Below are 14,809 nucleotides of genomic sequence, written 5' to 3'. Positions count from 1 at the left end.
GACCCGCACTGCCGAAAGGCTTGGGGGCTAAATTGTTAGAGCCTGCACTGCCCCAGGCTGCTCTGGTCCACGGGTCAGGGTTCAGCAAGAAAGAGAATGAGGACAGACTCGAAGAATGGAGACCAGACAGAGTGTGGTTCAATCCTGTTTATTCTTCAGTCTCTCTTCTTCTCTCCAAGTCCCTAGTTCCTAGCACCAAGTCTCAAGTCCTTACCCTAGTTACAGCTGTAATAAATCTCAAGTCCCAATTTGTAGTTCTCTGTTGCTAATCTCTTTCCCAGTTCCAAATTCTCTTCCAAGTGCCTGTCTCAAGTACAAGAGTCTAATAATTTTTTCTGTCTGCCTCTTGCCTTTTATATGTCTCACTTCTAAGTCAAGCCCTCAAGTCACGCCCTTAAGTCTTATCTCTAAATCACACCTTTAAGTCACACACCTTTAAGTCTCACACACCCAAGGGAAGATCCTGGGTATCTAAACAAGATGTTATCAGAGTGTGCTCAGCTGTTGTAGGCTGTTGTGAACAAGTCTCTTGTCAGGGTGTATAGCTCAAGATGGCTTCAAGGATGATAGGTGCCTTCTGTAGGCTCCCCACTGAGGGGCCGTCCAGTCACTGCCCCACCTGCATATCCATCCCATGTGCAGTCACCAAAGGCAGAAGCTGTTGTGGATGCCAGGAAATGCATGCTGACAGCAGGCTGAAATAGCTGTCTCCTTAGAGGCTCTGCCAGAATTTGACATATACAGAGGCAGATGCTTGCAGCTAATTATTGAACTGATCACTGGGTCCCAGATGGAGGAGTTTGAGAGAAGGCTGAAGGACCTGAAGGGGTTTGTGGCCCCATGGGGGGAGCAACAATGCCAACCAACCAGAGCTTCCAGGGTCTAAACCACAAGCCTGGGAGCACATATGGAGAGAGCCATGGCTCCAGCTTTATATGTAGAGGAGGATGGCCTTGTTTGGCATCTGTGGGAGAGGAGGTCTTTGGTCCTGTGAAGACTGAATGCCCCAAAGTAGGGGAGTTTTAGGGAGGGGAGGTGGGAGTGGGTGGATGCGGGCACACCCTCATAGAAGCAAGAGGAGGGGGATGGTATAGGGGATTTCTGGCAGGGGAATGGGGTAAGGGAATAACATCTGAAATGTAAATAAATAAAATATCCAATAACAAAAGAAAAGAAGGAAAAATTTACAACATCCCATTATACACCTTAAATATATGCAATTTGCATTTGACATTTGACAATTACTTCCTTTCTTTTTCTTCTTTTTTTTGTTTTTTGTTTTTGTTTGTTTGTTTGTTTTTCGAGACAGGGTTTCTCTGTGTGTAGCCCTGGCTGTCCTGGAACTCACTCTGTAGACCAGGCTGGCCTCAAACTTAGAAATCCGCCTGCCTCTGCCTCCCAAGTGCTGGGATTAAAGGTGTGTGCCACCACTGCCCGGCAATTAGTTCCTTTATTAAGTTGAAAACTTTTTGTCTAAAAATATAATAAAGTTGGAAAAACTGGCAATGTAAAACAAAAAATCTTTTCAATCACAAATGGAATATATATATATATATATATATATATATATATATATATATATCCATCAAAACTTGAGAAGGAATATACCAAAGCCCACTAAGAAAGTGTGAAAAAAAGATTTAAGAAAGTGAAATGGCCATAAACATATGGGAATCTGTCTAAAATCACTCATAATAGAAATGCAAGCTACTGTCACTCAGATGTATTTTATACTTATCAAACTGACAAAATGAAATGTTCTACTAAACACCCCATTGGCAAGGCTGGGCAGAAACATATGCTCTCATGTACTGCTGGTGGGCAGTGTAAATGGCAGAATTCTCTTTTGGAACCAAATTTGGCAATACTGAACAAAACTTAAAATGTATTTATTCTTTTGCCAAGCAATACTGAACACACAACTGCACAAAATAAAATGATTTATGTATAGATCTGCTAGTCATGTGTTGTTTATAATAATGGATTGTTTAGAATGGTACCATGTCTGTTAATATGGTAGTGTGTACAGTTAATTACCACTCAATCATAAAGAATGAGAGCAATTGCATGGATAAATATACAATTATTTCCGATATATTTCAAAGATTAAGACACAGAATAATTGAGATGGTTTTCTATGTATTGCTTATGGAAATTTTGGGAAAAAATGATCTATATACATGCATATAGAGATATTCCTTTACTTGCAATGTAACCACATTCTCATAATTCCACTGTAGTTTTAAAACATTATAAGCTGAAATGTATTTAGTATGCTTAAAATACTGACCATCTTAGCTTAGTCTAGCCTCTGGCTCTTTAAATTGTGAGTAACAACCACATTTTGGCTGGGTTGACAGAATGTGGGAACTCTGAAGATTTGACAAAATATAAAAGGTTTCTGAACACACAATAACCAGATTTTTGAGAATCAAATCAAATATGTAATTAACCTAAGGTATTTCTGGCAGCACTACTCATGTTGCATTGTGAGACTTCACTGCTGCCTTGGTTCTGAAAACATAGCATACATACCTATTTGCTGTTCATACTGTCACATCATTCAATGCCAGTAAACACTGCATGAAACATCTCAACTCATATTCAAGACTATTTTATCTATGAATTGCCATGTTTTCCCTATATATAAAAAGCATTTTGGTCTCATAGGCGCATAATTGTTTAATATTTTAGAGAAAAGTCTTCATATTCTCCTACCATCATTCCTCAGAACATAAGGATCAAATTAGTATATCTTTGGATGATAATGTGTTAAAATGTTTGATTTTTGAAATTGTTTGAGGTTCTGACTTGAGTTACATAAGAATATTTTAATTAAATTTGTCTTGGGATTAGAACAGAATTTCCAACTTCCTAAAATAACTTCTGTCACTTTGTACTATGAGTTTATGCAAAGCACTATCTTCAGCATTGACCATCATAAAAGCAAAGTGCCAATCGACTATGAAAAACATTAAAAATGTTCTACTTCTGCAGCACTAAGCAGTCAATCAAAAATCAGTTCTTGCCAAGTAAGTATGCACTTCTTACTCATTACTATGGAAATTAGCTTTTCTCTTTAATAAATGGTAAATCATTTTATATACCAAAATTGATTTTAATATAAATTTGTGACTTACTAACAATACATTATTGAATAATATGCATTTTCTTCCCATTGTGGAAGACCTCATAGAGTACCCATTTCTGCATTCCAATGAGTCTTAAAATCATTTCATCAACACTAAGCCAGGGGATATCAGGCATCTCTAACTCCTTTTCAATAGACCATCTTCTGACAAATGTTTCATCCAACCAGTCAAATAAACATTAGACACCCCTTTAAAACTGTACATGCTTCTGTTCTTATCCAAGACTTTCTACTTTGTGAGCCAATATCAATAAATTCAGCCTACTTGATCCAGTTTTATGTTATTTCTACCATTATATGTTCCTAACTCACACCCTTAAAATCCATTCCCATACACATTCCCCAGACTTCTGCTTGAATGAATTAGCAAACTCATCAACAAGTATCTCTTTATAGAATACACTTTATATCTTCCCTCTAGGACCCTACTTAGCGGGAAGTTGGGTATTTATAACTACCTTCCTCTACTGCCAACCATTCTGTATTCTGTCCACTGTCAATAAGTTTCTCATTAGGTCTTGGCTCTTTTCCTTGAGGAGTGACCCATATCTTTATTCCTGAAGAGTCTGTGCTCATTGTCATCCTGCCTGAAGTAGGTTGTTGTAATTTACCATCAACCTTAATCACAGGACGTGGTAGTGGCAAAAGATTCCCTAAAGGATCTCCTACATTCCAGACATTAACCTGCTTACTTCTATCATGAAGATGCAATCTACTTTCCTCTGGTAGTCTGGATCAATCACCTCTCTACCACTGTTACTCTTTTCTTAGGTTTAATGGCATCAGAAGTGTTCAGGGAAGAGATCTGAGCTTCCAGTTTAATGGAGTGTTTGTTGTATATCCTGAAGAATACTCCCTTGTCTGGAACTAAAACTTCTAGGCCTGCAGAACTTAAAGTTACAGGACCAGGAAGAGAAAATTTGCCTAGTGTGTCACTAGGAATAATAATGTGTGGGCCCATTTCCTCTTCTATCCCTTGATTCCTGGACTTATGAATCTCAGTTTTGAAAGACATTACACAAGACATATATGTCTTGTATGGTAATTCTAAGTATACATTGCTTTCTGGAGAGTCCTTCCCTGGCCCTAATTGGCACTTCAAAAGGCCATTACATCATTCTAGCCAGCCAGCTACTTCAGGATGTTGGGGAACTTTTAAAGTGCTTGAATTTTTAAAAACTGAATTATGTTTTACATTTAACATTAATTTGAGATCTAGGGAATAGTAAGAAAGGAAAATTATGCCTTAATAAGTGATGTATTGTGTGTCAAGCTAAAAAAGGGTCAATTGTGCCAGCTAGTTTTAATGTCAACTTGACACAAGCTATACTCATCTGAAAGAAAAAAAACCACAATTGAGAAAATACCTCCATAAGATCTGGCTGTAGGCAAGATTAAAGGCCATTTTATTAAATTAATGATTGATGTGAGAGGGTCCAGCCTGTTGTGGGTGGTGCTAGCCTTAAACTGGTTGGTCTCAAATTTTATAAGAAAACAGGCTGTGCAAGCCATTAGGAGCAAAATAATAACCAGCACATCTCCAAGGCCTCTGTATCAGCTTGCTTCCAGGTTCCTACCTTGAGTTCCTCTCCTGACTTCTATCAGTAATGGGCTATTACTTGGAAGTAAAAACCAAACAACCTTCTTTCCTCCCCAAGACGCTTTTGGTCATGCTGGTCAGCAAAGCAGTAGTAATCTAAACTATGACACCCAGTGTCCTGCAAAAAGTTCTTCAGCAAAACAATGTTATAAATGAAAAAAATTAAAAGTCCTGTACCAGCCCTCTTATATTAGCTTACAATTGAACACCATGAGATTATTTGCAAATCACCAACTCTAGAAAAGTTCAAGTTCAAAGCACAGTTTTTCTTTTGCACTGCTGTGAAATAAAAATCATTAAGTTGAATATCACTGTAAATTATATATATATATATATATATATAATTAAAATTATCTCTAAAATAAATCTATGTAAGTCTATATAAATGTATCTTTTATTCACCGGATGCAATTGTCATTTCAGAGCCATACTGCTGAATGAACTCATCCTTTCTAGCTCATTCTGAACTCTGGCTGGCTGGTTCAACTCAGATGTTCTGGCCAAAACTATTCTCTAGGCTGACTTATTCAAACTGGCTTCTCTTGGTTTATTACTGAGTTGGTCTGCTTGGCCTCAAACTAATTCTGACAATCTGTTCTAATCTCCTGGTCCCTTCTCATTTTCAGGCTCATTCTGTCTTCACCTGTAACCTGTCTCTGTAAAACTGTTCCAGTAACTTGGCTCCCCTGTCTGTCTGTCTGTCTGTCTCTGTCTCTCTGTCTCTGTCTGTCTGTCTGTCTGTCTGTCTGTCTGTCTGTCTGTCTCTGTGTGTGTGTGTGTGTGTGTGTGTGTGTGTGTGTGTGTGCGTGTGTGATTCTCTCTGTGTCTTCCCCCTACCTCTGCACTGTACTTTCCTATGCTGTTCTCTTAAGTAACCTCTATTTCCTCTGGCATATCCTATTTCAGAATCATTCTGTCAAATTTTTCTTTGATTTTTCATTCTGTTTGCACCTCAATTAGTCTTCACTTTCAAATATGGCTGCTTCCTTTTACAAACCAATTTGGGGTGCGGATTAAAGGTGTGTTCTAATGGTGTGTCTATGTTCTAGCCAGAGGAATTAAAGGTGTATAGTAAGGGCATGTCTAAATTCCAGCTAGATCATACAGACCTAGAAGGTTTTTAAATATGATCTTTTGCCAGAGTGGCCATATTGATGAGTACATAACTATAACTTTATGAATACTTACATATATACATATATAAACATTTAAAGAAACTAATAAGAGAAATAGCTAGGGAGAAGGGTAAAAGATGGAACTGATTCTTAGTACTCTCTCTGTATAACTCTTACATCAACATCTACTATTTCACTCGATTTTCAACATGATTCTTTGACTCTTATACTCTGTATTTTTTAAATGTCTCCACCTTTCTTGTAAGTTTACAGTCAATAAACTGATTTGGTTTGATTTGTGTATGTTGTAAAATAAAGTAAATTGACAATTTGAGCACAAATGCAAAATGATTATATTTTACTTTTTTTTTAAGAAGAAATTACTTTTATTCAAAGATTTTATATTAATTAAGTTTTGTGTAGTCATTAAAATTTTCTAAGTGGTTATACTATTTAATGTTAGTTGTTCAGGCTAAGACATACTTTTTTCCTTTTTTAGAAAAATAACTTTTATTTAATATATATTTTAACTGCTTTTGATTGAAATAGTATTACATAGATTCCCCCTCTTCCTTCATTTTCCCTCAACTCACTCAGGACCCAAGCTCTCAAGAAGTTGGTAGTCACTCATAGGCCAGAACCTAGAATAGTCATCATCAGAGTGGATTTACCTAGCAACTGATATGAACAGACAGAGGAAGACCCACAGCTAAACACTAGGCAGAGCTCAAAAAATCATATGGAAGAGGTCACAATAACCACAAGAAACCCCACAGAATTAATTAACCATAGCCCATAGTGGCTCACAGAGACTGAACTGACAACTAGGGAGCTCACATGGGTCTGACCTAGGTCCTCTCCATAGGTCCTACTGTTATGAGTCCCAAAAGAATAATAGTGTTCTTTTGGGACTCATAACAGTAGGATCGGGAGCTCTATGACTCCTTAACCTGTTTGGGGACCTATTTCACCCTACTGGGTTTCCTTAACCAGCCTTGATATAAGAATATATTCATAGTTTTATTATAACTTGTTATTCCATGTTTGGTTGATATCCCTGGGAGACCTGTTCTTTTCTGAAAGGAAAGAAAGGAGGAGTAGCCATTGAGGAGGGGGCAGAACTGGCAGGAGTGGAAGGAGTGGAAACTGCTGTTGGAATGTAATATATGAGAGAAGAATAAATAACAAAATAAAAGGAGAAAAATGTGCATTTTGTTCCTAATTTTTAAAAAAGTTTATTGTCTATTTCTTCTTTGATTATATTTATTTCTATACATGTATGCACATATATGTATTTGTAATATATATATATATATATATATATATATATATATATATAGTTGTTGTTTGTATGTATGTGGTTTCATGCTTACCACTCTGCATTTTTTATATAAGATGGCTAATCACAGGGGAAAGGTTAATTCTCTTTCTCCCAGTCATTGTTTGCCTCTATCTAGAGGTGGCACCGTGTGAACTTTTCCTTCAAGACAAGAAAAGTATCTAAGCACATAAAGATTTTAAAGTGAGAAAGGCAGGAAGAGAAGAAGGAAAGAAAAGAGGAAATGCAGGTCTTCTATAGACATAAATATACCTAGTAGGTTCCAAAAAATGATGTCATTAGGACAAAACCCAATTTCACATCTCCCAAAGTAATAAGCAGTTCAGACAAAGGACACCAACAGACACGTAAAAAGTCAGGTAAACATACTGTATGAGAGAGGCCATTCATTAAAGGACAAAGCACCACATGTCTTTTTTTTCACCTGTGGAAAAAATAGAAACCTGGTTTACTGGCTTAGAAGTACCTGATGGTTGTCATCTTAACTAAATAACCACATTCAATATAACCAATGGAAAACAACCTGGCATTATCATTCTGAATGTGATGCAATGAAAAATACATATTATTACCTATGGTTTTTTTTTCTTTACATAGTTTATGTAAGACAGGTTGGCCTCAAAATTGGGATCCTCCTGTTTTATCTTTCAGAGGGTTGGGGTTATAAGCCTGAAGTATAACTATCAGTCATTACTTAGGAACTGTTAAAAATATTCTTATTGAGTATGTTTAATTTGAATCTCAGCAAGTCTCTAAGGGAGTAAAGAAATGAGTTAAATGGACCCAAGAAATCAGGCAAAACTAACAGACAAAATGAAATGACTGTTAAGGTTAATATTTAAAATCTGTGGTACCCAATCTGCCTTGTTGTTAGGGGCCCACTAATTTCCCCGACTAGGCAAGGCCTGAGGCCACAAGTGGTGGCATGTTCTTGCTGCTGCCACAGCTCAGGCGGTCAGCTCAGGCAGGCCAGAACACTGGCCCTGGCACCCATGAGATGCCAGCGTGGGAGATGGTTCTGCCAATCGCCCATGCTGTCTCCACAAGGCAGAGCTGAGCCCAGACCATCCTGCCATCCATACGGTACCTTGTAGAAATGAGACTCTAATGCTTAAAGATTATCCAAAGGCTTTATATGTTTAGTAATGCTCAATTAACAAAAAGCCCTCACAAGTAGAGATGTTACCCAATACCTAACCTAGATATTACAACTACCTTAGACTGCTAGAGACATGTGTACATCCTGTCGCCATTTTCCCCTCTCTCCAGTCCTCTCTCTCTTCACTCCTCCTCTTCCTTCTCTTCCTCTCCTCCCGACTCCTCCCACATTACCGAGTTTACTGTAAAATGTAGTGGGGGGGGGATATACTGCTACAAATGACTGTCTTGGACTCGTCAATAAGTCAATGTTAAAAAAATATGTAAATGTGAGACTGTTGTACTCTAAAAGATACCAACAAGATGTTACAGCCATATGTGCAAAACCAGGGTGTTTCTTGCTTTTAAGACAAGATATCTTGTGGATCAAGAATTTGGTGGCTTTACCTCAGCATCTTCTACATGATTGAAATCAAGATGGTATAAAGGACTGATATCACCTAATGACTGGACTAAGGCTAAAAAATTGTGTTAACAAGCTCACTCACTGACTAGAGGCCTCATTGACTAGAGGCCTCTTTACTTTGACATGAAATCTTCTTCCTGTGTTTGTACATGTGTGACATGAAATATTGAACCAACGACCTTTTACAAGCTAGGAGTATTAGGTTCTCAACTTGTAAGTCATATCCATTTTGGGGGTCAAATGACCCTTTTACAGGGGTTGCCTAAGACTATCAAAAACCCACAGATTTCTACATTACAAATCATCACATTAGGAAAACTTTAGTAACAAAAGTACTTTTATGGTTGAGGGTCACTACAACATGAGGATTAAAGGTTCACAGCACTAGGAAGGTGAAAGCCACTGCTATGGAGTAACATAATTTACAGGTTTAGTCTCTCTATATATTTAGAAAGAGGATTTTTAAGAATGACTTACAGGCTGTGGTCCAGCTAATCCAGAAATGGCTGAAGGTTCAAGAATCCAGTAGTTGCTCAGGCTACAAGGCTGGATATCTCAACTGGTCTTCTCAAAGAATTAGGTTCTAATGCCAGTGAAGGAATGGCTGTGCTTTAACAAGGTGAGGGCAAGCAGGCAAAGAACAAAAGATTACTTCTTTCATCTCCTTACATAGGCTTCCAGCAAAGGGCATGGCCCAGATTACAGGTAAGTTTACACAGCTCAAGAGATCTGGATTAAAAATGTGTCTTCCTACTTTAAAGATCTGGATTACAAATAGCTTTTCCCACTTCAAATTAAGAATTTTTTTTTTTTTACAAGTGTGCCACTCCATTTTTGGATTTTAGTTATTAAGAGACATAGTTAAGTTAACAATTAAGATTAGCCATTACACTAGGTAAACCCTTGAATGACTAACTCATTGGACCTTATGAAAACTGTTTATGGTTTTTAAGTCCTCTTTATAAAACCTTAGGTGGTTCCCCCAACAAAGACAGATGTTCAGAATGAACAACTAAGACAGAAAGAGGAAGAAAGACTCAGATTCCAAAGTCACATGCTGCCAACTTATTGTATTTATTAGAAATACTAGAATGTAAGTAGGCTCTGTCCTTAAAGGGAGAAGTATCAAATCATTTGTTGTTATGCTTTAAAACAACTACAATACGAGATGAACACATGAAGCTGTGGAATTACTGCTATTTTTTTTAAGTTTTACCACTTAGATGTGGGATGATTTTAAAAAGTGTTATATTAAAGACACACAGAGAGAAATGGATTCTTTTTAGCTTTTATTGAAGACTTATCCTAATAATACAGAAATACTTGGAGCAAACCAGCATAATACCAATCAAGAGAAAAAAATAACCCCAATATACTATCTGTAGTTGTTTGTTGTGGGGCAACTATAGAAATATTTCCTTAATGATTTTTTGCAACTTCCTTGTAAGACTGAAAACTCTAGAGAAAAAAGATGTGGGGCAAGTGTCGGCCATATAAATTTTCACAATATATCATGCCTGACACATGCTACATGATGTGGATAAGAGGCAAGATTGGGGATAGGTACAAATTAGGCAAAAGTCACAGACCCCTATGCAACAAGAAACCAGAGGTAGTGAATAAAAGAAGAGGAGAAGGTAGGCTGGGAGAATGAATTACAGAGAAGCGAAGGGAAAGACTGAAACAAAATGGGAGAACTATTCAGTTACCGATGGGGTATAGAAAAAGTCATTCTATACTTAGAAAGAACTCACATACACTGTGGATTGGGAATGCAAATTACCGTGGATATTATGGGAAGTAGTATGAATGAACTTCAAAAGAAATTCCACCGATGAATGAATATGTATGTTCCAGGGGTTCAAATTATTTGTTTATGTATAGTTTTTTTTGTTTTAAAGGAAGATCTCAACATATGTCACAGCTACCTTGAAACTCACCATGTAGCTGAGGCTGGCTTTAAACTCATGATACTTCTGTCTCAGCATTTTGAGTGTTAGGATCACAGTCATGTGCCACAATTTCCACATGAAATTAGTATATTGAAAACATACCTTCACTCTTTTGTTTACTGCAGCACTCTCCACAATAGCCAGCTCATGAGACTATGTTATGTGCTCACTGATGGATGAATGACTAAAGAATGTGTGGTACATGTAAACAATGGAATATTACTTAACCATAGAAATGAATGAAATTATTTAATTATTAATTATTGACAAAAACATGGATGGAAAAAGAAGACAAATAAAATACATTGTATAAGCTACAAAATTCAACACACAACAGTAAGAAAAAGAAGAGTACCTACTGGACTGTGAAAAATATACAGGGAAAGGAGAGATGAATTAAAGATGGTTAGTGGGTGCAGGGGTGCAGTCGGATAGTAAAAAAAAAAAAACCATAATGATGTAAAGCACAGTAATATAACTGTGGATAATAATAGTTAATTGAATAGTTTAAATTAGTGAAGAGAGAAGATTTTGAATGTTTCCATCACTCAATAATTATATGCCTGAGGTGATAGATACACTAATTACCCTGATTTGATCATTACACATTGTACACATGTATTGAAATGTCACACTGTACCCCATAATTATGTACAATCATCATGTCTGTTAAAAATAAAAGCATATTTTAAAATTAAATAGCCACTCTCAATACTCAAAATTGGACTACAATTTTAAGAGCCATTTAGAAATTCCAAATTGTTGAAAATTTGATGGGGAATAGGCCACCTACACAGCTTCAAAATATGTTTTCAAAATTACATACTTTTTCTAAAGAGAAGAATGGAGATTTTGAAGTTGACAAATCTGGTAGACGGCAACTTAACTGAATAGTCAAAGTCTAATATCAAAATTGGGACAAAAATTATCATTTGCTTCTCTAATACAACATTACTGGCAGACATTCTGACCAGTGTTTTGGAAAGTCTACAAAGCAACTGGCATGTACTCTGCTATATGATATAGAGACAGCAGACCAGAATATGCTGAGGATTTGTTCCAGGTCAAAGGTGACTAAGAGGACACAATGACCAAAAGCACTATTTGGTATAGAATAGAATCAGGATTCTAAACAAACCAAAGGTCATTATTGGAACAACTGTCATATTTGAATAAGGAATGTGGATTGAGTAATAACAGTATAATAGCATTGATTTTCTGATTTCAGATTGTTGCAACTGTGATTACAGAATATACACCAAAATACCTGGTAGGGTGATTCAGTGTTGCTAACATATTCTCTCTAGAGAATGCAATGGTCTTGATTGTCAGTTTAATGAGATGAGATGATGTCTAGGGCAGCTAAGTGCACCTCTATGGCACCATTTCCAGAGACTACTGGCATGTGGAACAGAAACTGAAGAGGAAGCACATGCCTTGCATGAGTTGACACCATTCAACAGCCCAAGTGGAAAAAGTTGAAAGAGGAAGCCAGTATATATGGAAGGAAGCAAGGCTCCATTCTTCATGAGTGAGTTTCTTACTTCCCCACTGTGCACACAGCCACATCTGAAATACTCAATCTCTATTGTGTAAGCAGAATTTGTCTTTAAAATTTCATTGGTTCTATTCCTCTAGAAAATCCTGACTAATACAGAAAAATAATGGGGGTGCGGCAGAGGGACTGAGACTGAGAGAGAAGAAAACAGAAACAGACAGAAAAACAGATGTGGCAAAATGTGAGCAACTCTCACTCTGTGAAGAGTATAGGGGAGATCCTTACACTATGGAGCATAAATGTTATCAAAACAAGTGATCAAAATCTATAATTTATATGAGTATCCTTCAAAAGTTTGGGTCCCAGTTTATGGTACTATACGGAGATGGTAGAGCCTTTAGGATATGGAACCTGATAGGTTTCAAGTCACTGGGGATGTTCATGTAAGAGGGGATTATGGAACACAAATATCTCCTTCTCTATACTTCTCATTGGCCACAAAGTAAGCAGATTCCTCCAGTCTGGTTCCCACCATAGTGTACTGCCCAACCACAGACCCAAAGGCAATGGAACAAAATAAATATAGAGTGAAACCTCTGTACTATGAGCCACAATTATTCTTTCTTACAGCTTGATTTTCATGGGTATCTTGGTAACTGAAATGTGACAAATCAGCAAGTAAAATTTACCCTAAAAATTATTTTCATCCTGTATAATATCAGAAAATCAGATCCAATAGAAGGTATTCAAATACCAGCCTTGCACTGGGTACAACACAATTAGTAGATGAAAGAGAATCCTACCCTGGCGTGGTTTGAATAGGTATGGCCCCCATAGACTCATGTATTTGAATGCTTGATACCATAGAGAATGGGACTATTAGGATGTGTGGCCTTGTTGGAGTAGAGATGGCCTTTTTAGAGAAAGTGTGTCATTGGGGGTGGGCTTTAAGGTCTCATCCAGGCCCAATGTGGAATTCCTGTTGTCTGCAGATCCAGATGTAGAACTCTCAGCTCCTTCTCCAGCACCATGTCTGCCTGTACACTGTCATACTTCCACCATGATAATAGACTAAACCTCTGAACTTGTACATCAGCCCCAATTTCCTTTATAAGAGTTGCCATGGTCATTGTTTCTCTTCACAGCAATAGAAACCATAAGATTTACCCTGAACAAATTAATAATTCAATCCCTGAACACATTATCCACACAAAGTATCTGTAGTTGTTTTTTAAAAAACTATTAAAAAACTCAAGCCCAGACAAGGCATTCCAGTTAGAAGAATATATCCCACATACAGGCAACAGCCTTTTGTAGTGCCCCCTGTATTAATGAGGGTTTCATTGCTATGAATAGACACCATGACTGCAGCAACTCTTATGAGAACAATACCCTGGTGGTGTGGGTACAGGAGAGCTTGGAAATTGACAAACTCAATCACCACCCAGGCCCAGATTCAGGATTTTGAGTTGGCCCACACCAACATCATTTTTATCTATGAACTTCTGGAGTTCATAAAGCTTTAGGGTCTCTATGTCACAGGGAGATAAGCATATCTCAGAGGATTCCCAGTAAGGATCCAGTATTGTTACTGTATGTGGACAAAAGGGCATACTCTAGGACACACTGTGATGTAACTACAGCTTCTACAATGAGTTGTTTGTTGGTTTTTTATTTTTTTAGCTTGTGAGGAGGTTGCAAGGGAGGAGAGTGAAGGGTGCATAAGAAGGAATGGGAAGATGAATACAATTGAGGTACATGACATAAAATTCACGAAGAGTCAATAAAAAGTTTTAAAAAGAATATATTAATAATTTCTCAGCCACCCCCCCCCCAAATCCATAAATACACATGAAACCAAAAACCTTAATATGTACACAAAATTTCTGTATGGTAAAGATGATAGATGATAGATAGATAGATAAATAGATAGATAGATAGATAGATAGATAGATAGATAGATGTTATGACAAAGCATTCTATGTGTATGTGTGTGTGTCACTACAACTGTGTGTTTCTTGTACTTTTTCCTCGGCTCTTTTTCTTTCATTTGTTTGTTTGTTTTGTCTTATTCTGGTCTGTGTGCCTTAATTTTAGCTTATTTTATTATTTCTTTCGGTACTTGTTTGTTTTCTAAGTAGAGAGAGAAAATGTGTGTATTTGGATAGAAGAGGTAATAAAGAAGATCTGAGAGGAGCTAGGGGAAGGAAAACCACCATCAGAATATATATTGTATAAAAAAAGTCTATTTTCAATTAAAAAATTAAAGAAAAAAATTAAAAATTTCCTATTTAATAAAGTTACAAGATCAGTCAATATTTGGAATAACCTGTAATAAATTTGGAGAAAGTCACTTAGTTATCTTCTTCTTTCTCTGGCCTCTGTGAGAGATCAAGATGGAGAGTTTTACAGATATCTTTTTCATTTGGAAATCTTAACTTGGAGAGGCCATTGCCATCATGTCCCATGTGTTGTGCTGCTTGAACAATTAAAATACTGAGTTTCCTTTTTAGAACAAAAATATTGATGGGCTATACATTCTAGTTAAGCAGGAGAACACTGCAAGTGATCTGTCTGTCTGTCTGTCTAT

This window comes from Arvicanthis niloticus, chromosome X (genome assembly GCF_011762505.2).
Source record: "Arvicanthis niloticus isolate mArvNil1 chromosome X, mArvNil1.pat.X, whole genome shotgun sequence".
Classification (NCBI taxonomy): domain Eukaryota; kingdom Metazoa; phylum Chordata; class Mammalia; order Rodentia; family Muridae; genus Arvicanthis; species Arvicanthis niloticus.
This window is presented reverse-complemented; position numbering follows the sequence as displayed.